The sequence below is a fragment of the Schistocerca nitens genome, chromosome 2 (assembly GCF_023898315.1).
Source record: "Schistocerca nitens isolate TAMUIC-IGC-003100 chromosome 2, iqSchNite1.1, whole genome shotgun sequence".
Classification (NCBI taxonomy): Eukaryota; Metazoa; Arthropoda; class Insecta; order Orthoptera; family Acrididae; genus Schistocerca; species Schistocerca nitens.
Genome location: NC_064615.1, coordinates 118,798,717 through 118,825,724, shown reverse-complemented (window position 1 = coordinate 118,825,724; position 27,008 = coordinate 118,798,717). Strand labels below are relative to the sequence as shown.

At 45.8% G+C, this 27,008-nt stretch overlaps 1 protein-coding gene across 5 annotated transcripts in view; it reads left to right on the top strand.

Moving 5' to 3' along the window:
* Positions 1–27,008, top strand: part of LOC126235797 (leucine-rich repeat protein SHOC-2-like) — a 122,564-nt gene that overhangs the window by 5,940 nt on the left and 89,616 nt on the right. Inside the window, exon 1 of one of the 5 annotated variants that reach the window (XM_049944614.1) lies at positions 17,968–18,034. The exons of the other annotated variants lie outside the window; for them this stretch is intronic. The gene's annotated coding sequence lies outside the window, so the exon portion shown is untranslated. Of the gene's footprint in view, positions 1–17,967; positions 18,035–27,008 lie in introns of those variants that run through there. 5 annotated transcript variants of the gene reach the window in all.

Here is a 27,008-nt window from a genome sequence, read left to right as displayed (position 1 = left end):
AAGAAAAAGTGTGAAGTTATTCACACGGGTACTAAAAGAAATCCGCTAAACTTCAATTGCGCGATAAGTCACACAAATCTGAAGGCTGTAAATTCAACTAATTACTTAGGGACTACAATTACAAATAACCTAAACTGGAACGATCACGTAGATAATGTTGTGGTTAGAGCAAACCAAAGACTGCGATTCATTGGCAGGACACTTAGAAGATGCAACAGGTCTACTGAAAAGACTGCTTACGCCACGCTTGTCCGCCGTATTCTGTAGTGTTGCTGTGCGGTGTGGGATCCTCTCAGGTGGGACTGACAGATGACATCGAAAAAGTACAAAGAAGGGCAGCTCGTCTTGTATTATCGCGAAATACGGGAGATAGTGCCACAGACAGGTTGCGTGAATTGGAGTGGCAATCATTAAAACAAAGGCGTTTTTTGTTGCGACGGGATCTTCTCATGAAATTTCAATCACCAGTTTTCTCCTCCGATTGCGAAAACATTCTGTTGGCACCCACATACATAGGGAGAAATGATCATCACGATAAAATAACAGAAATCAGGGCTCGCACGGAAAAATTTAAGTGCTCGTTTTTCCCGAACGCCGTTCGTAGTGGAACGGTAGAGAGACAGCTTGAAGGTGGTTCGTTGAACCCTCTGCCAGGCACTTTATCGTGAATAGCAGAGTTATCACGTAGATGTAGATGTTTGTTTCCGTTTCGCAAGCAGAAGCGGCTGCTTTAGTTTCCAGGTAGGTAGAGACAACGTGTTTACTTTCGTCGTGTTTACTTACTAAGTAGCTGTTCCGTGTTCTTTCGAGAACAACTCGGTGTTTTAATTTTTCCTCTTTGCAATTTCTTCTCCTTATTTGCTCAATTTCGTTCCCTGTTTGATTTGAAATTAATTTTTTCCGACCTATGCCGCCCCAAAATTTTGCCACTCTTGGCAGCCGCATAATCTTGCCTAGTCTAGCATTGTACAAACGGCCCTATCGGAAACGGGTTTCCTCATTTTCGCAAGAGATCGGTTGCATCATTTAAGCCACCTATGTGCCGTATTGGATCGACTTCCATTCGCAGTGACGCGTGGGTTTGCCTCACAGTACCTCTGCGTTTTCTTCAGCGTGCTTTCTTCTATTTGAATAGTGTAGTTCATCACTATGGTGGCATTACCTATACCATCCTTTCCTTCTGGTGTGCTATTTCTAAGTTAGTTATTTGAGCAGTTAGATGCAAACAAGTAACGACAATTAGAATGGAAATCAGCGCAGGTTGTGTACTCGGGTGGTCTGATAGGTAAAAGCAGACACTCTAAAGAGGGGAAGTGGTATCGAATCCCAGGTCTGACTCAAGGTTTCAGTTGTCATATTGTGATAATAACTTCCGCATTTTTAGCGTTAAGGAACCACACTATCTTTGATTTCAACATTTCGGTATTTACAAAACGGTTTCCGTGAGATGAATTTGAGCAGGAGCCCACGTGCCTTACACGTAGAGCGGTTGTGCCAGATCAGGTAGTGGTGCCGAATAGACTCAAGAATTTAGAAAAATTCTCGTATAGCGTTGAAAATGCTGAGTGCCCTTTGGAGACATAAAATAAATCATGTTATGCATTAGTAACATGCATTTGCATGTTTGGAAGCGCGTTACATACTTCATACTATTACAAAGCTACCATATTCCATTAATAACAACAACAACAATAATAATAATGACACTCACTTTTATTTACAAATGAACTGGTAGAGTCGAATTTCAGCTTTGTTACTTGTAAAACAAGTTAACTCGACGGTCCTTCTTTTTCCCGAATCTCTCGATGATATCGTCATATCATGTGTCTCGGCTTTCAAGTATTCGCAGTACTGGTTTTTCAGTTGAGGTACTAGCATGAGCTAGTAAGCAATCCTGATCTATACTGTTCCTCAGACACATTTTTACGCATTTTAAACATGAAAAACTCATTTGAACTGAAGCACTTGAAGCAGGAATGGTAGCAATTAGACAAGCTAGTTTGAAAGTTTCTGGAAGAACTTCGTCCATTTCACTCTCAATCATTCTTTTGGTAACGTCTTCCAAATTGACGGAGTGAAAAGTTTTTTTTTAAGCCGCGAAGCAGATACAGTCTCCACTTCTATGCAGTCTCCACGCATATGCAGGAGATTTTAGGATGTGCCTCAGGTTTTAATAATGAGTCCACATCGTTTACAGGGAAAACCTCGACTCGGTGGGTATCAGTAACAGCAAGTGGGTAGCACTGACAAAATGTGATCAGTGACTACAAGAAAGCAGCACTGGCGAACTGACTAGCATCCCTAGTTTAAGAAAGAGTAGTTTATCACTATATGAAAATCTTGTTTCTCGTTGTATTACAATATTATCCAATACCTCCAATGCATTCATCCATCATTTCAGCTTTATTCATACAGCTTTTCTTGTAAGCTATTCATTCTGATACAGCATTGTTGCAAAACTGTGCATCATTATTTTTTTCTGGAGAATGATGCAAAGTAGTTCAGTCTTTAAAAATATGCTCTGGAAAACAGAGAAAAGAAAATCAAAGACAAAACCTAGGAGACTATTTTTGAAACCACAGGCTTCTCTTGTAGTGGTTGCACTAGAGTCTGGACTGTCAATTTTTTCTTTAAAACCACAATTAGCCCCGGACGGTTTTTGGTGAATGGCAGATATTATTTTGGGGTTACAGTTCCATCTCGTTTCACTGTTAGAATAAATGCGTTTACCAACAATTCTGTCGAGAATTGCTATGCGCTCCGAAGAGCGGCGAAAGAAAGCAGGAATACCCCGAAGCGTGGAGTTCTTACAGGTTTTATACAAGAACAGCTTTCCTATCAAACTAGATTTAAATGATGTGCAAAACAGTGAGTAAAAAGAGCTTGGGAGGGGGGGGGGAGGGGGACAATTTCACGGACCTTAGCTTGCAGGTCATTTAATTCTCCTGCCAGAATGGAAGCACCGTCGTAGGTTTGGGTCCCCAGTTTCTTCTTCATAATTCCGAAACACGCCAATCAGCACAGCGAATAAAACAACAACAGTTCTATCTTCGCCATCATCATGAAAACCAAGAAAAGTTACTTGAACGTCGCTGTCGAAGTCCACTAGTCTCGCAAAATAGAGCAGTGCGACTTATCTGAAAGGCCTGTAGCTTTGTCCACAATGCAGGCATAAAATAAAGTACAATCCAAACTTGAATGAATGTATATATAAATTCACATAGCTCCTCTTTTATACATTCAATCAGTTCGTTCTGCACAGTTTTTGAAATTTCCCAGAAATAGCCCATTTTCTTCAAATGTACTTTCAGATTTTCGTTTCTGTTTAGTAGAAGTTTAAAAATGGCTATGAAATTTTTAGAAGTCAAGGAATCTTCTGCCGCATATGAGTTCCGAGGTCACTTAGAGTTTTCGTGAATTGAAAAAGGGAGTTTGAGAGAGGGTGAGACATACGTGGGTATGATACCCCTTCTCTCGAAAACTTCTCTCCATCATACCTCTTCTGTGTTGCCACAGATGACGTCGTGTCACTGACCTCATTCGAACTAAGATTGCAGTACACATGCGGTGCCTATTTGCTTCCATCAGCCGGAGTGGGATGCGTATTTCTAATTAATATTCATAAACCTGCAGTCTTCTATTGTTGTTGTCCCCTGTGCAGAAAACAGCACGTAGATCGTGAATCCGTTATCTTGAGGCTGTAATAAACTCAGCGAGGAACTGATAGTTTAGAAATAATATTTTTTTAATTAGTCTGTTAATATGGGATGCCACCCACTTTTTATTAGCAGAACACGAGAAACTGCACAATTACATTCCAGTTTGGAGTCACAAATAACTTCCATTCTTCAACAAAATAATAAATTGCTTTTTTTCGTAATTACTGTCACACTGTTCTCAACTACATGTCTAAATAACCAGAAAATGTTAATAAAGTCTTAACTTGATACCGACTGCGGCAGACGACATGTCTGTCCTCCAAGACTGTCAGTCCAGCCATGACATTTACAGACCAGAGAATGCTAATAAAGTCTTGGCTAATACCGACTTAAGCATACAACATGTATGTCCTACGATACTGCCGAATCAGTCCTGATCTTACAGCTGAACCACTTCGCCTACTATCCAACTTAGGCGCGATCCGATGATCACCAAAATGCTTGATCTTCCTTTTCGTTTAGCAGTTGTTTATTATTCTGCTGGTTATTAATACCTGTGAAATAATGGAATGATAGCAAGCTATTGAGAGATGCTTTTACTTGAAATGCAAGGTAATACGAGGGTTGCAACTTAAATAGTGGCAACTACTTATTCACAACCGATACAAAAGCGTTACATGTTTGCACCTGTTACTGTCTTTCAAAGTAGTCACCGGCGTTGTGTAGAACCCGTTGCCAGTGATGTGGAAGGAGTAGTATACCGTTAGCAGAGCCTATTATTTGATGGTGCGAATGGAGCGGTCTACTGCCTGTCGAATCTCTGGAACAGTCCTGAAGCGAATGCCACGAAGTGGTTCCTTCCTCTTCGGGATCAAATCAAAGTCACAAGGACTACAGTTAGGAGTATGGTGGATGGTACAGTACTTGCCAGTCCCATTGACCGAACAGAGCAGCCACAGCTTGCGCTGTATGCGCCCGCGCATTGTCGTGCAAAATGATGGGTGGGTTGTGCAGAAAGTGTCGTCGCTTATTTCGCAAACCTGGTCGCAGGTGATGCTCCAAAACCGAACAGTAATACTGTGCATTGACGGTCTGCCATGGTGTAATGTTGCATGATACTTGCTTTCCGCACCCTCGGCTGGCATCCTCAATTTTATAAATGGGACCTGTACTATAGAAGACGCCGGCGGCCATTTGCAGCAACAAGCATCAATACTCAAACTAAGGTTTTATTCGGTGGTTTTGATCAAGTTAGAATTAGAATATTATTATAATGAAGTTTTAATACCACCTTACAGAGTTTATTAAATGAAATATGCCCATGAGTGGGACATAGACAGGTGATTAACTGAAATACGAGTACCAAATATTCTGTGAAATGATAAGGGAATATGGTGTGGCTGGGAGAAGTCACTGTAACATATTTATATAATAACACAATCACATTTATTCAATAAACATTACCATCTCAAATATTCCCTCTCACCTATCACGGAATGCTGGCGTGATACAAATAGTATCATATCTAAGTAAACTTAGTTAAATATCCGGCTAACATGTGCCGTGAATCGACAATGACTACCGCCTGCACATTTCTATCATCATTTAGCCACATACACACACACACTAACATTCACTCTATTCATTTTATCTAACAGATAAAAGAGGAAGGTTCCCATACACCAAGTGGGACAACATTGGGAGAGAGCACATGGTTCCAACTGTAACTTTAATTCGGGCAAGTCCCGTCTTCACGTTTAACTAACTCCGCGAGTTTTACTGGATATTATGAAGGAACAATTAAATCACACGCGTGAATTTACTTAGAAGATCCAGCTCGATCACGAAATGTGATTACGTCGAGCTGAAGCTTCTCACCAAGAAATGCACGGGGTCTGCGGACCACGTGTTACCAATCTCTCCACAATCAGTAGTCAATAAACACATTTAAATAAAATACACTTTACATATATACTTCACACTCACACTGAAATGCAAATTGAGCAATTCTGAGTATTACTCGGCAATGAGCGCCTGTTCACTCCCAAGTGCAGTGAACACAAATTCCCATGAAATTACTTGGCAAAAGAAATCATCTCCCTATCTCTCCTAACCGGGATGATTCTAGGAAATACCATAGTGGCTTTCCTCAGCAGGGAAGCTGCTGCCAAGTTCAAAGTGAACATGGAATTCTAAATCTTCGCTAACTATCGGAGCGATAGAGCAGAGCGTGCTTACTTACCCACGTCTTCTCAGCAACAACCCCGATACGGTCTCCCTCGTCCGGATCCACACATCGTGGCCGCAAGGACTCAGAAATACCGCACACGCTTATTTGCCAACCTAACGAGCGCTAATGACGCGCGTGGAGCTTATGCCTCTCTGGTCCAGTGCAGTCGCGCTCTACTAGATTCGATGTTGGCTACACTTCCACTATGCCTATAGCACACCCACAGCCGACATCTCACGCATACCTCATCATACGTTCGCATTCACACTTTGCAGACAATTACCATATCTAATATTAAAATGATCGTCTATATTTAAATAACCCTATCTTACTAATTATCATCAGGCTCTTCCCTGAGTGTCGGAAGGGCACTCAGGTGTCTTTAGTTGTGGGGTCGAGCCATGTAGCGGCTTACATGGAGCCGTTACAATGTTATGAGTTAGGAAAACACCATCTCAGTCGTACACGAGAATCACCATAACTTTCACCATACTGGGGCTCTGACGCACTTTCGAGTTTCGCGGCGACCCATAATGACGCTATTCGTTGGATTGGCGTTTCAGTTTTGGCTCGTACGATGTGGCCCATGTGTCATCCAGTGTTACGATACAGCGTAGGAAAGCCTCTCCTTCGGGCTCATAGCGCTCCAAGTGCGTCTGAGCAGCGTCGTAACTCATCCATTTCTGCATTTCCGTCATGTCATGTGGAACCTATCATGATGCAATTTTTCGCATGCCCAGGCGTTCCTTCAGGATGCAAAGCACAGTCGTATGCGCTAATCCAGTTCCGTAGGTGAGCTCACATATCTTATGGCGTCGATCACTAACGCGGCAACAGCATGCAGTTTTTCTTCAGAGACGCTAGGACGACCTGCCCGATGCATGGCTGCCACAGTTTGCCGACTTTCGTTAAAGGCTTTTACCCAACAAGCCACTGTTCTGTACGGCAATCCCGATTCTGCGCACGCTTCTTGAAGACCTTGATGATACTGTAGTGCTGTACAACCTCTGGCACATTCAATCTTGATCCAACTCCATTGTTCCTGTTTCGAAAGCATAATGACACCGTAATGTTAGACCGCTCGCTCACAAGTGGCTGTGTTTCCCTCGAATTGTGCGCATGCCTGTGACGTGGGACGGGCGAGTCCATTTGCTCGGAGATAAGGTAGGTATGTCAACAAGTGCGCTATCAGCGACAATAGTAGATTCAATTGCATAGTGTATCTCAGCAGTGTTGCCATTATTTAAGTTCCAACCTACGTACACTGTTTAGTTTTTCTAATATTAACAATAGAAGAATGTCATTTTTGCACGCAACTCCCAAAAGCAGCAGCCAATCGTGGAGATGGATCACGATTTAGGTGGTCTTTCACACAATACCCATACTGAAGAAACCATCTGTCATCGGTACCTCACACCACGTTAAGTCATCTTCCCACTGCTGCCTTTTCAACTGTTCTAAGAAGAGACAGAAGTCTTACAATGTCTCTGTTAGCTTTCAGTTCATTTTGTCTGATGTTCATCAGTTTCCGATGTGCTGGCATAAGCTGTCCCCAGCACACTGGTCGGCAAAGATGTAGCATGAAGATCGACAGTAGGTGCTGGATCAAGCACACCTATTAGGAGGGAGACCAAAGACAGACCCGCAAGCAACACGCCCCAATGACCTCTCCACAGCAAGTATTTAGTTACTGCCTCTGACTGGAGGGCTTCAGGAATTTTTTTTTCTGAGCCATGCCATCACATGCAGATTGTAGCGATGGAGTGAAGGGTGTGGCAGATTGCCATCCCACCGAGCTCACTTAGTCGGTGGCCCCATCCGGCCCCTCAACTTCAAAGACCCAGCACATAGATGATGATCAAGAGCCAGCTTCCTATTGGGGCCTGGAAAATCGTTATGCGGAGGTGGTACACATCACAGAGGCGAGTAGCCTGGGAGGGGGGGGGGGGGCGGCTGTCGTTAGAGCTTGCTCTGGCAGAGGCATCTTCCTGTCCACTACCTATGATTGACCCTGACCTGGAACTGGACACCAAGATAGACGACACTCCCACTGTGTCAACGAGCCGTGATGTGCACCCAGCCTTGGCTGGTGAGGTGAGTGGTGCAGTGGACCCGTTCTGCCCACCACTTACGGCAAATCAGCGATCGAAGAATGGCGCCAAGAAGATGCAATGGTGCGTTTTGACCAAGAAAGATGGCCTGCCATCGATGACTGTCCTGTGGGTTTTGGACGTGGGGGGCCGCAAACACCCTCGCCCACCCCCACCAGGATCAGAGAAGCCTCTGCCAGACGATCCGTGCTAAAACCAACAATGGAGTGCCGAGCGACCCCAAAAATGGGGGCGCAACAGCTACAACAGAGACGGACAAGAACCTCCAATTCCTGATGGCGCTCATCCCTGGAGCCCAAAAATCGGAAAACCAGGCCGAAAATTCGGCTTTGGAGCGCACCTGCCGGAAGTGTCTTGCTGATGCTTTGCTCGATGCGACTGCAAGGCGCCCTGCTGCTGGCATCTCCAGCAGCACGCCAAGAAGGCGCACACAGCAGAAGAAATTGCAGAAGGGGACCAGGATGCTGCCTGAGACGGACGTAGACGGGTTAACAAGGTTCGCTAGAAAGCACACAGCCAGGGCAGTTGTGCTAGCAGCAGCAGCAGCAGCAGACAGGGTAAACTCTGTCAACCGATTCAACAGCCTCCCTGACGCAACCTTCAAGGACTTCGAATCGAAGATAAAACAGGTGGTGAAGAGCACCTTCACGACGCCGACGGCAGGCCGAGACCTGTACCACGTAATCATACATGCAGTGGACGACTATCAAGGTGTGATGGAGCTGACGAAGCATGAACGTCTCCACTCTTATATGTGTTCGTCTGAATCAGTGAAGACATTGAAGGTGGTTTTTCAGAAACTGTCTATCAACACGGATCCCATCTACCTCCGGGAGCTGGTGGAAGAAAAGAGTTACATCATCCACACCACATCGCAGATGAAGTCGCCCAGAGACAAGAGTGATAAGCCACTCTTCTATGCCCTGGATGACAATCCTATGCATAGGAAAATATTCCAGGAGAAGAAGGTGGGCAGCGCAGAAGTCGCTGTGGAGAAATTACGGCGCAGAAGAGGACCTCCACAGTGCTTCAGTTGCCAAGGAATCGATCGTATCGCGAAGTACTGTCAGATGACGCTGCCCTGCGTCATATGCGAGGGAAACCACATCAGTATGGGGTGTCCACTCCCCAAAACAGACTGTGCGACCTGCTGTAACTGCAGAGAGGCGCATGTTGCAAACTATAGGGGCTGCAAAGCCTTTAAGAGAGCAGCAGCCAGGGGGTGACCTGCTCCCTCCAGGCCTGTGCAAGTGGGCAAGAGCTTCGTTGCTGCTGCCGCTACACTCACAGCACCGACAATGAGACCAGCCCAGAGACTATCCGCCCCCCTCCCCCACCGCCCCCTGGGACGTCCAAGGGCGAGGACGGTGGAAAGAGCAGCCAGGGCAGCACCAGCAGCAGAGCCCACGCCAGTAGGGCAGGAAGTCGGCGCGATAGACGGGGAGAGCGGCCCAACAACGACACCGCCGCTTCAAAACCCGCCGAAAAAACTCTGCCTCCATCGACACATACAACAGAGACGCCAGCTGCGTCCAGTGGAGCTGCACAGTTGTGCAAGATGCTGCAAGATTTTAAGCAGCTTCCACAGATGCTTATATCTACCCTGATTGCAACCAACCAGGCCACCACCGCACGAGCAGCCCCTGCGCCACATCGTGGCTAACTCAGCAATACTGGGGCTAACCATTTGCATCTGGAATGCAAACAGCATTAGAGACCAAGCTGGCGAATTTTGGCAGTTTCAGTGTGATGAGGCCATGGACGTCTGGCTTGTCATGGAAACCTGGCTGAAACCAGGAGTGCATGTGCGTGCACTGAACTTCCAGGGCTACTGCAATGACTAAGAGACGGTAGGTGGTGGAACAGTGGTGTATGTGAAAACATCACTACGCCACCATCCCATCTAGCTGCCAGAGTTGACCACAATAGAGACTACTGGTGTCCTGGTCAACACTTCAGCGGACCACACCTGGATGGCTGCTGCAGCTACAAGACTTCCACATGCTGCTGTCGATGTGAGGCAACTTATTCATCAGTGGCGACTTCAATGCCAACACCCGGAATGGAACTCCCAAGTGACGACGACTAGCAGGAGGAGGCTACTGCGAGTAGCCAAACAACATGATGCGATGGTGCTTGGGCTTTTTGACCCCACTCAATATTCCAAACACGTCCGCCCCAATGTCCTAGACTTTGCGATCATCAAGGGTTCTGCACACGACGCCATCGCCACCACACATGTGCCATTATCGTCAGTTCAAAAGCTTTCGACATAATTGACCGTGACTTCCTCATCCAAAAATTAGATCAAAAAGGTGTCCGAGGAATCCCAAATCAGTGGATAAGATCTTACCTAGAAAACAGGCAGCAAGTGGTGCTTTTAAGGCATGATGACATTTCAGTACAAGGACATATCATCACAACAACACGTCTCCAGTAAATCAACAATAATGTATGGAGTGCCACAAGGTTCTGTTCTAGGACCTCTACTGTTCCTCCTTTATATTGATTGATATAAATGACTTTATTACATTGGGAAAACTAATCTTATTTGCTAATGACACCAGTATACATGGGCGTACCCAGCGAGGGGCAGGGTGGGGGGGGGAGGGGCAGCTGCCCCCCCCCTTAGAAGATATTCGCAGTTTTTCACTAGTTTACTGTTTTATTTAATAAGAAATGCTGTATGTTTTCTCGGATTGTACAAGTGCATTCTTGTATTTAAAATGTTTATTAAAAGCAGTTTTTCACTGGTTTACTGTTTTATGTAATAAGAAGTGCTGTATGTTGTCTCGAGTACTTGTTTCCTGAGACTAGTATGACCTGTCCCCCCCCCCCCCCCCCCTTAGTTCAGATCCTGGGTACGCCCTTGCCAGAATATTAATAACAGCTGGTGACAAAATCTCATTGGAAGCAGCAATAGATACTATAATGTCCCAAATTACTAGCTGGTTTCAAAAAAATAAAATAATAACAAATAAAGAAAAAACTGTCTTTATGAATTTCCACTCTTCTCCACATGTGCAAAACTTTGTTACAGTACCATACCTTGAAAATACGTTACTGAACTCGGTTACTGATACTAAGGTTCTAGGCCTATGGGTACAAGATAATTTAAAATGGGATTGTCATATAAAAGAACTTGAGAAAAAACTTTCAAAAGCTTGTTATGCTCTGCATGTGTTAAATAAAAGTGAAAGCAAGTCAACAGTTATTCAGGCGTATTATGCATACTTCCATGCACTACTTTGATATGGGCTAATCTTCTGGGGAAATTCAGCCACCAGCATAAAGATCTTTAGGATGCAGAAAAGAGCAATCAGGGCTATCTGCAACCTAGGAAAACTGGAAACATGTAGACCACATTTCATCCAGATGAAAATAATGAGCCTACCGAGCCTTTACATATATGAGTGTATTCTGTTCGCAGATGAGTATCTTTTAAACCAAACTGGACATCTTCAACAAAATAAGCATATACACACTCACAACACAAGACACACAAATAATATCCACATGTCACAGTGTAGAACAGCACTGTACCAAAAAAGTGTATCACAGATAACAGTTCAGCTATATAACAGCCAACCCAGTGATTTAAAATCGCAGCAACATAAAATTTTTTTTTTAAACATAATCTTAAGTCATTTCTAGTGGAAAAATGTTTTTACTCTGTAAAAGAATTTTTAAATTACAAAAAATAGCCTTGTAAACAATGATTATGTAACAATGGTTAAATTCAAATTGCTATATTTGTCACTTGTAATTTATGATTGTTATCTGTAATTAATTTTGTCATGCTCTCTCTCTCTCTCTCTCTCTCCCTCTCTCTCTCTCTCTCTCTCTCTCTCTCTCTCTGTGTGTGTGTGTGTGTGTGTGTGTGTGTGTGTGTGTGTGTGTGTGTGTATGTGTGTGTGTGTGTTTCTGCTCCTTTCGCAATTTTGACTTGTCCTATATTCAATGTACTGTTTAAGTATGTAATGAATCAAATGGACCAATAAATAAATGAAATGAAATCACCTCCCGGTGATCTTTGATCTTGCCACTGACGTAGTCGCACCACCGGAGGGCTGCAAGCAGTACTGTAACGTCGCCTGATACCATTTACAGGACCACCTGGAGGAGACAATAGCCACCATGTGCCACCTGCAGGCCGAGGGCACCGACGAGGCCCTTGCCGCATTCACGTACTTGACACACGAAAAAGCAGCAGCAGTCACACCGTGAGAACGATGACGACTTTGGGAACACTCAAAACAGCTCCTACCAAACATCCTCCAGGCCATCTGGGAGAAGAACGGCCTGTTCTGAGAGTGGCGGGTTACACGACAGCCGGCAGTGAAGGCCACAATCAAAAAAATGCGTCGCGAAATAGAAGACGGAACAGCCTGGAGGATGACTAAGAGCTTCCTGAAACGACGCCAGCGAGTCCCGCCACTCCAGGTCGAGCCCGGCGTCATCGTGGAGCCTGACGCTAAAGCCAGCGCGTTAGCCGACGCCTTCGCCGCCTATTTCACGCTGGTGAAGGACATCATGGACGATGAACACGTCCGCCTGGTGGAGCAGCGTCTCCTTGTGTTCCTGGTGCACAGAGAGGTGGACGATGTGATCGAACAAGTCACAGAGGAAGACGTCGCGCAGCAACTCGCGCGCCTGCAGACAAGAAGACAGGCGGGTGGAATGAGCTGTAAGATGCTCCCACCGAATGCTGTACAGCAAGTTACGAGAGTCTTCAATTCCATGCTGAGGACCTACAACTTCCCCTCTGTGTGGAAACATGTGGAAGTTGTAGCAGTCCCCAAGGTCGGAAAAGACCTGCGGTTGGCGCAAAACCATCGACCGATCAGCCTGTTGCCCACAGTTTCGAAGATATTCGAGAGGGTTGTTTATCAAGAGGCTGTGGCGACGCGTCAGAGAAGTAGTTTATCTTGTCGCGAAATTGAAGTAGATACTTCCTGTGAGTTAGTATGGGCAGAGGTCATTGCTGACAACCGGAATAAAATAATAATTGGATCCTTTTACCAACCTCCCAGTTCAGATGATACAGTTGCTGAAAAGTTCAAAGAAAACTTGAGTTTGATTTCAAACAAGTACCCGACTCATACGATAATAGTTGGTGGTGACTTTAATTTGCCCTCGATATGCTGGCGAAAATACATGTTTAGTTCCGGAGGTACGCATAAAATATCATCCAAAATTGTGCTGAACGCATTCTCTGAAAATTATTTCGAGCAGTTAGTTCATGAGCCCACGCGAATAATAAACGGTTGTGAAAACACACTTGACCTCTTAGCAAATCCGGAAGGCTTTTGACACTGTACCACACAAGCGGCTCGTAGTAAAACTGCGTGCTTATGGAATATCGTCTCAGTTATGTGACTGGATTTGCAATTTCCTGTCAGAGAGGTCACAGTTCGTAGTAATTGACGGAAAGTCATCGAGTAAAACAGAAGTGATTTCAGGCGTTCCCCAAGGCAGTGTTATAGGTCCTTTGCTGTTCCTTATCTATATAAAAGATTTGGGAGACAATCTGAGCAGCCGTCTTCGGTTGTTTGCAGAGTACACTGACATTTATCGACTAATAAAGTCATCAGAAGATCAAAACAAACTGCAAAACGATTTAGAAAAAATATCTGAATGGTGCGAAAAGTGGCAGTTGACCCTAAATAACGAAAAGTGTGAGGTCATCCACATAAGTGGTAAAAGGAACTCGTTAAACTTTGATTACACGATAAATCAGTGTAATCTAAAAGCCGTAAATTCAACTAAATACCTAGGTATTACAATTACGAACAACTTAAATCGGAAAGAACACATAGAAAATGTTGTGGGGAAGGTTGCGTTTCATTGGCAGGACACTTAGAAAATGTAACAGCCCTACTAAGGAGACTGCCTACACTACGCTTGTCCGTCCTCTTTTAGAATACTGCTGCGCGGTATGGGATCCTTACCTGGTAGGACTGACGGAGTATATCGAAAATGTTCAAAGAAAGGCAGCACGTTTTGTATTATCGCGAAATATGGGAGAGAGTGTCACAGAAATGATACAGGATTTGGGCTGGAAATCATTAAAAGAAAGGCGTTTTTCGTTGCGTCGGAATCTTCTCGCGAAATTCCAATCAGCAACTTTCTCCTCCGAAAGCGAAAATATTTTGTTGACACCGACCTACATAGGGCGTAACGATCACCACGATAAAATAAGGGAAATCAGAGTTTGTACGGAAAGATATAGGTGTTCGTTCTTTCCGTGCGCTATACGAGATTGTAATAATAGAGAATTGTGAAGGTGGTTCGATGAACCTCTCTCAGGCACTTAAATGTGATTTGCAGAGTATCCATGTAGATGTAGATGTAGAAGGCCTGCTCCCTGACGAACAATTTGGCATCAGGAGGGGCCACTCTACACAGCAGCAGCTGCTTCGATTGACAGAGGAGGCGATGGGGGCATTGGAACGTCGCGAGTATCTTGGGCCAGTACTCTTGGACGTTCCGAGCGCCATCGACAGCGTGTGGCACGAGGACCTTGTGTGTAAACTACTTACACAGGGGCTTTTCGCACACACGCCTGCTCCAGTCCTACCTGACTTGGCACACAGACGGGACGTCGACAGCGCCTCCCATTGCAGCTGGAGTACCGCAAGGGTCCTTCATCGGCCCCTTGCTTTACTCACTTTACACCGACAATGTTCCGAAGAGGCAGGGGGGCGCACATCGCTCTCCATGCCGACACACAGCTTTATATGGACGCAGCATCAACCCCGGGTTGTTGCCTCTCCACCTGCAATCGGCTTGCGACGTCCTGGGAGCTAGGGCCACAAAACGGCGGCTCAGGTTCAACGCGGCCAAAAGCCAGGTGGTGATATTCACGCACAATTATATTCCCGCCGACCTGCAGCCATTCAGCATCATGGACGAACACTGGACGCTACCTAGGTGTCACTCTGGACTGGCGCCTGACATGGAAGGCGCATTTGTATTGTAGAAAGAGGATACCGGCCACCCATAACATCCTTTCCCTTGCTTCCCTTCGGTGCAAAACTCTACAGTGGCGACGAGAACACTACATCTGATGTTCTGTAAGTAGCTCTGAAATACTGAACACTTGTGTGGATAGTGTTTTATACGAAATGGAACCACTTAGATGATCTTTAGAAGACACGTGCCATGCTAAACCTCTAGACAGATTCCTCAGATCGTCTAAACCCTCAGAAGACCATACAGTTTTTCTTGTGCTTAAGAGCAAACAAATTTTCCTTTTGTAATGCTAGCACAGAACCATTTGTGCCACTCGTACCATGAACTTAGGAATGCACTTGAAAAACGACAGCTTCTGCAAGATAGTAATAACGTCCTCACTCGAAAAGGTTACATCAGAACTTATAGGATAGGATTTCATTCATATTCACTGCTCACAGGACAACTACTGCACACAGGACAACTAACATAAGAGAAACCTAGAGAGATGGCCTCCCCTGCCATGCAAGCGCATGGCAACATGACAACGGCAGGCTGTACTCCCTCTTCTGTTCCTACTTCATGGTTACCACGGCTTCACAGGTGGCCTGGCAATCGCGTAAATAGAAACGTACGAGCGCCTCCCTCTGTCTTAGCTTACGGTTAAGCTGTCGCACTTTGACTTGCTCTCTAGTGTTGGCAGTGTAGAAGGAATAACATAAGCTAACGTCTTTCGTGCTCGCGGACAAAAGTGCATAAATTAAGTGCTAAATTATTATTGCAACAACAACTACCACTATTGCCATAGAAAAGTGAAGAGGCGTGGCTTCTGACCAGCTGCCACTGTGGAAAAGGGCTGCAAATTTTTATATATGAAGAATAAAGATGTAGAAAGTTCATAACCTTTGCTTTAACTGTTAATAGTTTTCACATTCGAAATTCTGAGGCTTTACATTTCAGCACGCCCGCGTTCATACGAAACTTACATCGTAAACATCACTTTCTAAAGTACGATGTGGCACTAATCCTCGCTTGCACATTGTTTTACCTACAAAATGAGCTTATGCAAGCAAAAGGCTCGTGTCCAGTCTATAACCTCCCTAGTTGCCCTCCCGCTCCCACAAGTTTCAGGAATGAAACGCCTCTGCCAGGATGACAGACGCTGTGTGTGAAAGACGCTCTGTTCAACATGGAGACTGCATTTAGAAGAATCTTTGTTGATGTCGATTTATTTACACCTACGATTCTACTAAATCGCCTGTTTAGCATTGACGAAAGCCACTTGCAATGCTATAGCTGTCTGTTTCCAAAGAATTGAATGAGGGCTCCTAGTTCTGGAGGGTAACATATAGTTCATAAGACTTGTACAAACAAGACGTCATTTTCATGTCACATGCAACAATCGAAGATTACAGGAACTGCTATCGACTTTCGTAAACGCTTGATGCTGGGTGCTTGAAAAACATTGTGTTGGATTCCACAGTTTTGTATCGTAACTTCTGTGTTATGAAAGTATGCAGTTTCAAGGCAATAACACACTATAAGATTTATAAAAACACATCATTGTTGATACGGTTTGTTATACTTAAACGTCACCTAATGACGTATTGACTATTAAAGTCGTCGAAGCTGTAAGTTATAGTACAAAAGGAAGAATTCCTTAGTTCATTATGTTTTAGTGGTTTGCATCCCGCCCTATTTGAGTTTTTTTCTCCTTCTCGTTTCCAAGAGGTTCTGTGACTTCATTATTGACCTAATAGAAGTATATTTCTTCCGTAATATTCGATGTTGTGTACAGAACGTATTTTCTCCCTTCCCCCTTCCCTCTCCCCCCCCCCCCCCCCCCGCCACCCTTTATGAATTGTCATTGACCAGTAATTTACAAGTTACGAGTGAAACACGAAAATGCGAATAAATATTCAAAACACGTTGATCATCTGGTAAAACAAACTATCACCCAGAATAAACAGCAAAGACTGACACTTTAGCAAAGGAATTAAAAGGCAACTTAGTCGAAGCCATCTATAGAGTATGAAAGAAAATTTACGAGATAGTTCTCTTGCGACACTTCTTTGTCAAACAAAAACTGAACTACATCTTTAACCATCAATATGACGTTGTTCATAATTTTATTACAACAAATATTATTAATACTGAGATCCTCACTGTTTTGAAACGGCATTTATTCATCGGGCAGAAGATAAATGAACCTCTGCGTTAATTCATCTGCTGGAATGGCTCCCTATTCTTTCTAATTACAAAGCAACAAAACTTTATATATTTGTAAACGACGTAGCTTCCAGGTTAACGTGCCCTGCAGTAAGGAAAAAGCGTTACCTCCTGTTCTCTCTATTTTAGGTGAATGCTATTGTTTTGAACGTTATGTTCGCCACGCGCGTTGTGAACCAAACGACCACGGAAGTCGATAGACAGCTCCTTTCATATTCGATACAGGGTAACCTACAGTTCACAAGATTTTATGCTAACATGACGTTCGTATAGATTACCCAGTTCTGGATGGGTGAGCCTGGTCAAGCCACGCGTGACGTCACGTGTACACTCTGTATCGAAGGCGACAGAATGAGCGTATCGACTCATCTATGTCTACTTGTACGGCTAAACTCTGCAAACCATCTTGAGAAGCATGGTAGTGGGTGATCGTTCGAGACGCTGTACTACTGTAGCCTCTTTTGCAGACGAAATAAAGGAGCAGTTCATTGTACATTCATATATATTTTCATCATATGTTATATGATATATTTTATATAAATTCTCTTCAATTTCGGAACCGATTGACGTCTTTCTTTTCTTTGAAGGTATGAACCTGCCAGCTTTTGGAAAAGAAAAACCTCACAATATGATATAGCTCATTATATGAGATATTCAGTTGGTATATTCACTGCAATTTTGGGAGCTGTTGGTGTCTTTGTTTTCTTTGGAAGTATGAACCTGCCAACTTTTGGGAAAAAAAAGACTCACAATATACTACAGTCGAGTGGTAACCGTGACTGGCAAGTGGAGAAGAGCCAGCGGTCTCTCGTCCACCGCCACGGCGACTGTATGTTTGCGTCTCGCGTGAGGTTTGTAATTTCGTGTGTGTCTTAACAAAGTCCTGTAAGTAGGACGTGGAACTCAAACAGAACAGGTTGTATCCAATGCAACTTCGATTGGAATCCTCCGCTTCTACTGCCTTAGATATTCACAAATGAGTACATGAGGTACAGATTGCTCGTGAAGGTATTATGGTGTTTCAGTTGGGTGTCGTTTTGAACTCTGTCTTTATCAGAATGAAAACTTAGGAATTACGTGGCAATAGAAAATTTAATCATTTTGATGGCTCGGTTAATGATGTAGAAAATGTACATGCTGCATATGGGATCCGTAATGTATGTATATTTAATCTACATTTCGAATTATCGAGTGATGATACACTGAAGAACCAAAGAAACTGTTATAGGCCTGCATATTCAACTACAGAGATATGTAAACAGGCGGAATACGGCGCTGCGGTTGGCAATGTCTATACAAGGTGAAGTGAAATTCGCACACTCGAGCTTTGCAGCGCGACTCCTCACATGCCAGTGATAAAAAAATGTCTCTCACAAAATGTCGCCCAGCAGAAAAAGGACGTTAAAGAGTGGCAACTGGCAACACTGTAACCATATATAAGGTAACTACCTCTGTCAGCAGTAACTAGTTGTGGTGTACTGTTGGTGCAGTGGATAGAGTTTTGGGGTAGCATGCAATAGGTCGATGGTTCGATCCTAGGTTGAGTCATATGTTTTTTATTTGGTAAATGTAGTCCAGGTATTTGGCATCTTAATCGTGAACAGCAATTGCAGTGGGTTCTCTAGGAAACATTTGGACAGTCATAGAAATGGAAGATTGGTGAGCTTTGAAAGAAGCCCTTTCCACGTTGTGGGCATGAATTTATTTGCACCACTTCATCTACTAGATGTGAAACCTGTTTTCTTTGTACCCTCCTCCAGGGGGCCCATAGATCAGTTCCAATTATTATTCTTGCCCCATTCAGGTCCATTATGTTTCGTTAGGGCCTTATGTTACCTTTAGGGCTGGTAACGTGCTTTGCGAATAATGTCCAAACTCGGTTACTATTTGTATGTGTTATACCATGGTCCCATTATGTATGCCTTTCAACATTGAGTCTGGTAACTGCATGCTGTTTAGTATGTATCTCAATGCATAATAATAATAATATTATTATGATATAATAATAATAATTATTATTATTCTATCGATGGGATTGTGGAAGCATCATGTCTATTACTGTTAGGGAAACAGTGCATTTCGAAACCGAACATTTCACAATTAGCGGTGTCAGGATGAATCATGCAGAACAATATCTATCAGTGGGGTAATGCGTGTTAGGTGGAACAGCTTCCAGCACTGATGGCGTGTTTATACTGTATGTACTGTCCACTAGTTGCGAGTTGAGTAATGCGCTCATGACATATGCGTAAACATATAGAATTTTCTCACTCTATGCCTCTAAACTCGTGTGGCAGACATATGGCATACACAAACAATGAATATGTGGTATGTTTCTTGTCCTTGGTGCTTCTAATAACCATGCTGGTGTTGTCGCTTGTGAATATGCTGCTAGATATCCTCCTCGATGCCATTCAGATAAAAATGTGTTTCATCATCTGGAGCTGCATCTTTGGGAGTAAGGTTCTCTCCTTCCACCATCATGTGATGGAGGTCGTCCCCAGACTCGGCGAACTCCAGCTACTGAGGCAGCTATTCTGGAGGTCATACACCAAGAACCTCAGTGAAGTACACATAGCGTAGCAAGGCAGCTGCATGTCTTCCTATGCATGGTCGTTAACGTGCTGCAAGAGCATGGGCTACAATCCTATCATTATGCTTTCATGCAACATCTACATCCTGCAGATCACCATCAGCGGATGCAATTCTGTGAATGGTTCCAACAACAACAGGAAGCCACAGATGACTTCATGAACACTTTAATATGGTTGGATGAAGCAGCATTCACTCGTGAGGGTGTCTTCAATATACACAATGCTCACCATTATTGTGAGGTTAACCTGCACATCACCAACGACCTTGGATATCAAGTTTCCTTTGGTATCAACATCTGGGCTGGAATATTGGGCGACAGGTGTTTGGGCCCATACATGTTGCCTGACCAGTTGACTGCACGAAGGTATCATGCATTCCTCTCAAACTATCTGCGTGATGTGCTGGAAGATGTTCCATTACATGTCCAGCAGAGGATATGATTCCAACATGATGGTGCACCTCCACTCTCTGGAATTAATGTGTGACAGTATTTGGACATGTGGCACCGATGAGATTGACACCAGCATCAATCTGAGTATCGTCTTTGAACTAAACTAAGACAATCTTTGGGCGAAACTGCCATGTTAGTTCTGTGTAAGCCTTGCTTGTGTAAAGAGGTGAATAAATGAACTACTGAAAAATGGGAGTGTTGCTTGGTGTAACCAACCCAAACATTCTCCTCACTGGTGACCCCGAGTTGTAACGTCTTCCTTTTTCGCCATTTTACTGTGTCCGCGGCCTCCGCATCAGTTATTTTCGCGTGTATTACTTCGACACAGCATTCGAACAATGACTTCGGCCCAACATGTAACACCGGATTTTGTGATTGACATGCATCGTGTTGCGGGCGATGTACACCTGCCAGGACTGCAACATGATGCCTCTCACTCGACGATTACGCCGATTTCGCCAGACGTTTTCGAGCCCGCAACAATAAGAGAGGTTAGGAGTGTGCATGACTCCAGCTATCAGACGCCTTTGTTCCCACCACATGTGCCCTCCCTCATCGACGGTGCAGTTAACTCTTACGGATCTCCATGCAGTGCAGGACCAATGCCGATTTCTGCAAATGCTTTGTTGGACAACCTATCACCGCCAGGACAACGATTTGCCATACCGCAATCCATGCAGTACCACGCGGATTCCTGCCACGTGGCCGGAACTGCTTTGTCCACAGGTCAACCTCCTCAGCATCTGACCACGTCTGCGCCTGCCTCGGTTCAGCATTAGCACATGCCTTCCTGCTTTGATACCTCGGCCTGCAACAGGAACAATAACATTGTTATCTGTGCCTGACCTCCATCTCCGTCCCACTGCTACGCCTCAGTGTTTTGTGCCACGACATTCACCTTATCTGCACACCATTTTGAGTGGAGTGACTATGAACCGTGAACATTCACATATTCCGTTCGACATCATTTTCCCATGCTGTGCTTCTGGACACCCCACACCCCCGCAGCCTCCCTGCAACACAGGTGGCCATCTGATCGTACGTCAAGCTTTCCACGGACTAACATGCGTTTTCAAACTTTGAACTTGCCAGCCACTGCCCATCTGACAAGTCTCAGTTTCAGTCTCATCACCCTGCGGCCGGACGTGGCCGGGCCCGTACTATGCCGACTGTTCTGCTCGCCCCGGGAAGCAGTAAACAAGCAACTGGGACGTCAACAGCTCTTCCCGTGGTCACGCCCCCTCCTGCAACCGAGCCTGCTGCAGCCACCGAACCTCGCCCACCGCCACTGGCAACGAACTTTCCGCAGGAAATGCAAACCGCACTACCTGTACTGTTACTTCCACACACCGTTTGGTGAGGCGGCACGGAACTGCAGACCACCTTGCTACGTCGCAAATGCAAATCGCAGGTAGGTTAGGGTGCCGCCTCCTGCGCACAACATGACAGGCACCCCCCAGTGCTCCATTCTGTCTGGGAACGACCGGATAATTGTGGATGACTTTACATTAAAGACATTTCGTAGGGATACCATTTCCTAGTGGACACAGGTGGCGATGTTTCACTGCTGCCCACGTCCTTAGTGTTGTTGAACATCCACCCTCATGATACTTCACTGCAAGCCGTGAATTCAGCTAAACCACAATGCTCGGGTTCAACTTCACACGTCGTCTCACTCTCCGCAAACTGCAAACTCGAGTGGACGTTTTTAGTGTGCGAAATTGATGAACCTATACTAGGCATTGACTTCTTGCGACACCACAAACTTTCACCGGACCTAGTGCAAAACACTGTGTTTCACCATCTGTCCAAGACTCACTTCCCCTGTGCTCCATCGAGCAACCCCTCCTGTGACACATCGGTCCGGGCTCATCTCATCCATACATGCTTGTCTCTGTCGACGACGTTACAAGAAACCATGCATAAGTGCCTTGTCGAGCTTGAAGACGTCGCTCGCCTAAGCAAGGAAAACTTTGAGCTCTCCCTCCGGCTCCGCGAAACACAGCTCCAGCTCTCCGAAGCAGCAAAGGAATTACAGACACTACAGCAAGGTCAGTAAGTGCGCCAAATCTGCTTGCAATCCCAGCAATCGAGCTTCCGTGTGTTTACCTCCCGCTACCCCTCACAAGTGTGCTATCAACACTGCCATAACGTGTACTGACAGTTTCGCAGGGCCACACCCTCCTAACACGGCAGCGTTTGACACTCGACCGGACACAAGTGTGCATGCGCGACGAGCGTCATGTGTTCCCGAACTGACAGCTCCTACCCCGCCCCTCACTGATAGCACCTCAAACAATGCAACTTCGGCTCCTGCGCGCCGCCGTGCAACCGCCACTGGCAACACAAACAGTGCACTCACACCAAGCGTTTCACCCTTGACCGTGCTGCCACAGGCCGCACCCTCTGACAATGGACTCACTAATGCTTCACAAGCTCTACCGAGCTCACCCGACCACGGTGCCACTGCTTTGGGCCGGCGGCCATCTTGTCACGTTGACTCCTGGGACACTTTGCCGCCTCGGCTCCCGTCGGATCTGCCGAGTGGCTCCGAACACCACGACCACGCCTCGCCTGCCCCGCTCGCCACACACTGTAAACAAACCGCCTCCCGTGCCACCAGCAACATTTCCATCATCACCAATGGCACGGTTCACAAGCTTCGCCTCACACCAGGCCCCTCGGTCTCCAGTAAACCAGTAAACAATGTAGACTTTGTCCCGAGCACCTCTACAACCTTAAAAAAAAGATTTCTGAACTACTAAGCTCCGGCGTCATTGAACCCTCTGCCTGTAGCTGGTCTACACCCATATACATGACACCCAAGAAAGATGGGTCATGGTGCATGTGCGGAAACTACCATCAACTAAACACACGAACAATTATGGACACCTACCCCATACCCAACATTGCCGACTTTACCAGTTCCCTCACAGGTGCGACCACGTTCTCTGTCATTGATTGCAAACGAGTCTACCACCAGATCCCCATGGCACCTGAAGACATCGCGAAGACAGCAATCACCACCCCGATCAGGTTATTTCAGTTTCGATTCATGCCATTCGGTATGAAAAACGCAACCCAGACCTGGTAACACTTCATCAACGAAGTGCTATTCGACCTAAAATTCTGCTTTGCATATCTTGATGACATTCTTGTGTTCAGCTCCTCCATCGAGGACAATATTCCTCATGTGCAAACTGTTATGAACACACTCGCGGCAGCACGCATTGAGACCAACCAGGACAAATTGCAGCTACATCAACCCGCTGTCACTTTTCTTGGTTTTTGGGTCTCTGCCGATGGCATTTCACCGCCCCCTGAAAAAGTACAAAAAATACTAAACCTACCCAGAACTTCGTCATTCAAAGAGCTCCGCCACTTTCTGGGGACAGATAATTATTATCATCCTCATCCGAATGCACAGCTTTTCATCACCACAGATGGGAGCGATACTGCCATCGGCGCTGTCCTTAGCCAGACAGTCAACGGCCAAACTTCACCTCTGCAGTTCTTCTCGTGCAAGCTCACCAATGCACTACGGAAATATTCCGTGTTTAACAGGGAGTTGCTCGCGGTCTACAAAGCGATCAAGCATTTTAAGACTGATGTTGATGGACGCCCTTTCTATGTTTTAACAGAACCCCTGGCTGCGGCCATTACAAACCCACCAGCTGACCCGCCACCTCGCCGCGTCAGATACATGGACTTCATATCTCAGTTCACCACCGATGTCAGACACATAAAGGGTGCTGACAATATAGTTGCTGATTTCCTTTCACGAGTTGCCGCTGTTCATTCGATGTTAGACCTCTCTGAACTACCTAACCTCCAACCCGCCGACGAGGGCACACAAAACCTGATTTCAGACTCTACCTCTTCACTACACTTCATCCGCACCACCTTCCCCGGCATTTCTGGTGAGATCTGGTGCGACGACAGTACGGGCACGTTACGCCCCCTCATCCCAACCACGCTCCGTCGAGCTGTCTTCAACGCACTGCGTAATTTAGCCCATCCTGGTGTTCATGCGCCCGCCCGCCTCGTAGCGGAGCGCTTTGTGTGGAGAAATGTCAACAAGGGCTGCCAGGAATAGGCACACTCCTGCATTGCGTGCCAACGCTGCAAAGTACACAAGCACACTTCACCCCCCTCGGCGCCTTTTCGATCCCTCCTGGGCATTGCCAGCATATTCATATTGACATTGTCGGCCCTCTCCCCCCCTCTAATGGCTTTCGTTATGTTCTCTCGTCTATCGACCAAACAACTCACTGGGTCGAGGTTGTCCCCCTCCCCAATATCATGGCAGGAACTGTTGCTCGAGCTTTCGTCGAGTCATGAGTACCGCGTTTCGGATGTCCAGCTATCATCACGACTGACCAGGGTAGACAATTTGAGTTGGCCCTGTTCAATGAGAGACCTTCCTTCGTGGACCGTGTCAGATGCCACTTCACCAACCTCCATTTCCCTCTGCCTGCCAGCCACTCGTGCCCTAATGTTCACGTCCCGAAATCTCTGGACAATTGCGAGTATGTCATGCTCTGTGATGACACTGTCCATGCTCCCCAACAACCTCCATATACCGGCCCGTACTGAGTTCTCCGGCGCTCAGCCAACACCTATGACATCCAGAGAAAAGATTCAGTTGTTACAGTCTCTCTCAACAGACTTAAGCCTCCTCATGTCGAGACCGCCTCTACCCCCCTTCAGGCCATGACCACGCCACTCACTGTTGTGGCTCACGACACTCCGACCACTCCCTCCATGTCAGACTTACACACTCAGTTGAGTGACTTCCAGCTCCAATCGTCAAGCTGTTCTGCAGCCTTACCCTCTACTCCGGTCTCACACACTCTGTCGTGTGATCACATGCTCCCAACGATCACGCCCTCGACGCCGGGCCCTTCGACCTCTCCTCCATTACCTGCCTCGCCCTGTTGAGGTTTCTCACGCCCCCCCCCCCCCCCCATCTTGAACGAGCCCTTGCTCAAGGTGTTTGTGCCTGTCCCCCCGGACATAATCCACGACATCTCTATAATATTATGCGATGATGCACTGTTCATCGTGTGGTTCCCTTCATCCGGTGCTCATGACACAACCTCCACCATTCCCTGCCACCTGGTAAAATGTGTTCCCCTCTCGCCCGACGTCGACCTGCACATGCTTCATGTGTTCGCCACGCCCACCGGAGACATCATCATCGTCGCTGCGTTCCACCCGCAAACCACTGGCCTCCCTGTCACCACATGACCAGCACGCCCAGTACGACAGCCGGCGCACTTCAACGACTTCCAGGTTTGGTGGCCGAACCTTCCTTCATGACCTCTACCGACATAGCTCCCCGACAATGCTGTTGACCTGACCGTGGTCTGGCTCCCGCGGACCACCCCTGCTGACGCCATAGTCACCCCCCCCTGCCCCCTCTCAAGTGTTCAAGAGTATCCGTACTGCGGGGGGGGGGGGGGGGGGGGGGGGCGTCGTGGTGCCGATGAGGTCGACACCAGCAGCGATCTGAGTATCGTCTTTGAACTAAACTAAGATTATCTTTGGGCGAAACTGCCATGTTAGTTCTGTGTAAGCCTTGCTTGTGTAAAGAGGCGAATAAATGAACTACTGTAAAATGAGAGTGTTGTTTGGTGTAACCAACCCGAACAATCTCCTCAGACATAACATTTCCAGGGAAATGGCTTGGACGTGGAGTCCAGTTGTATGGCCACCATGTTCACCTGACCTAAATCCACTGCATTTCTTCCTGTGGGTACACCTGAACGAGCATGTGTGCTTTACTCCACCAACGAGTGTGGGTGAACTGGTAGCACATGTTCATGCTGCTCTTGTTACTATGGACCCAGCTTTGCTGTGAAGGATCCATAGCTGTATGATCCAGTGGGTTGCACAATGTTTGGACGTGCAGGGAGATCACTTTGAGCATATGTTGTTCTGAGGACAATGTATTCTCTTGTGAAGGTCATGAGGTCATTAATATGGACATCATTATTGTCACTAGTTGCTAATTTGCAACATCTGAGCTCTCATATTACATGTAGTATAAATGACTAGTAGATGTTGTGCTATCATAATTTGGAATCTCAAAATTAATATTGTTTTTGTAGTTATTCTGCCCTATGACAGGTCATTTGTTTCAAGTGTCTACTTCGTATTTGTCTAACCACGTATCTGTTATGTTCAGCATTACAAAATGATGTAAATTGAGGCTACATGTGACCCAAGAAACGACCAGATTACCACTCTTTAACATCTTTTTTCTGCCGGATGTACTTATCGGATGAAATTTTGTGACAGACATTTTTTTTTATCTCTAGTATGTGAGGAGTCACACTGCAAAGCCCGAGTGCGTGAATTTTGCTTCACCCTGTATAAGCCAACAAGTGTCTGGCTCAGTTTTTAGATAGGTTACTGCTGCTACAATGGCAGGTTATCAAGATCTAAGTGAGTTTGAACGTGGTGTTGTAGTCAGCACACAAGCGATGGGACACAGCATCTCCAAAGTAGTGATGAAGTGTTTTTGTTTCCATATGACCATTTCATGAGCATACAGTGAATATCAGGAATCTGGGAAAACATCAAAATTCTGACGTCGCTGCGACCAGAAAAAGATCCTGCAAGAGCGGAACCAATGATGACTGAAGTGAATCGTTCATTGTTCCGCAAGTTGTTGCAGATTTAAATGCTGGGCCATCAACAAGTGTCAGCATGTGAACCATTCAACGAAACCTCATTGAAAGGGCTTTTGGAGCCGAAGGCCCACCCAAAAATAT